The sequence below is a fragment of the Elephantulus edwardii genome, unplaced genomic scaffold (genome assembly GCF_000299155.1).
Source record: "Elephantulus edwardii isolate Elephantulus edwardi_28Jun2011 unplaced genomic scaffold, EleEdw1.0 scaffold00109, whole genome shotgun sequence".
Lineage (NCBI taxonomy): Eukaryota > Metazoa > Chordata > Mammalia > Macroscelidea > Macroscelididae > Elephantulus > Elephantulus edwardii.
The window spans coordinates 5,201,346-5,203,119 of record NW_006399859.1 but is presented as its reverse complement, the minus strand read 5'-3'; positions in this window follow the sequence as shown (position 1 = coordinate 5,203,119).

Sequence of the window (1,774 nt, the reverse complement as noted above, 5' to 3'; positions counted from 1 at the left end):
TATATATAGCTTATTATGATCCAGGCACTAGCCTAAATAATTTGCATATATTATCTCATTTCATTCTCTCAGCTGTCAAGTAAATACTATTATAATCTCCATTTTATACTGGAAACCGAGTGCAGAGAGATTGAACAATTCTACCAAGAACACACAGACTCTGAGAGGTGGAACTGGGATTCTGGCCCAGACAGTCTGCAGCAGGAGATCCTCCTAGCCATTGTACTGTTAAGTCATTTCCTAGATGAGAAGCAACGATACCATGTAGAGGCGCCATGGGTTTGCTTTCATGTTGCCCTTTGTAGTGGATATGATCAGCCCAGTCTGGATTAGCTCACTGGAAGCAAGAAAACCCGGTAAGCAGAATGGTGGTTTAGTGGACAGAAATCTACTATGAAATGAAAGGTTTATTGGCTCCATATCAGGCTATCCGTCAAGTGTATGTTTTAATTCTTAGAAAGTGTTAAGACCAAACCATTCCTTTCAAAGCGTGTTGCAATTTGAGGTCTGGGTTTGAGTCATAAACTGAGTGACTTAAAGATTTAAAGTAGCAAGACTGAAGCTCAATTTCCTCTTCTGAGTGATAGAGGAAATAACACCCATTTAATGTGTGTGTGTGTGTGTATATATATATATAATTATATATAAAGCACTTTCATATACTTGATAGGCATCTCACAGTTGACTCTCCATTGGGTTTCCAAGGCAGTAAATCACATGGGAGGAGCTTGCCCATCTTTCTCTCATGGAGCTGCTCGTGGATTCAAACCACCAAAGAGGTTCTAGTCAGTATATAGTAAGTGATCAATGAACAGAGCTCATATTACTTAAGCAAAGTGACCTCACCCAAAAGTTTTCTCCTTGGTGAAACCTTGTGTAATGCCTCATCCTAGCCTGTCAGATTAAATTTTCTTTCTTGACTCTCCCATTTCTATTTGTCACTCAATTTGTTCTTCCTGGTGACACAGAAGTTGATGGATGACACATTTATTGCTCCACCCATCCACTCAATAGCATCTTACTGAGTATTTTCCATGTCTAGTGGGTTGCGTGGGGCAGTGGATGTTCAGAATTGGGTAGGACAGGGCCTTATCCTAAAACAGCTTGGACTGAATAGCTGAGGCTGGTGTGCCCAATAAGTGAGGATACAATAACAATAATAAATTTATCTATAATTTCATTACATTAAAGTTGTCTTTTAAAGGGAGAAATCACTTGTTGGACTTCAACTTTTTAAACTAACATTTTGTAATTGCTTGAGTAAAAGTTTACAGAGCATATTAGCTCCCCACTCAACAATTTGTACACATTTTAATTTGTGACATTGGTTGTAATTGTCGCAATGTGACAATACTCTTCTGCTTCCTCCCTGGGTTCCCCTTTTTTCCCTTTGCTCTTCTTTCCTGCCCCTCCTGGCCTCCTGAATTTTGTTTTTGCCTAAATGCTTACCTTTTCCTCCGCCATGGCTGACTGTTTGAGGAACATACTCTTCACCAGTGTTACTGTTGATTTTACAGGCTTTTCTTTTGCTTGGCTGGTAGGTGAACTCTGGGAGTGAGTTCAATGGCAGGCTTGAAGGGTGACTAAAACCTAGAGTCTCAGTAGCCCCATCAGTCTTTGTCAGACTATGTTGTTGTTGTTGTTGTTGTTATGTGCCGTCGAGTCATTTGCGACTCATAGCGACTCTATGTACAACAGCCCTAAACCCTGCTCTATCCTGTGCCAATCGCACTGCCTCTAACACACCCATCCTGATTACCCCAGTCACAGAATC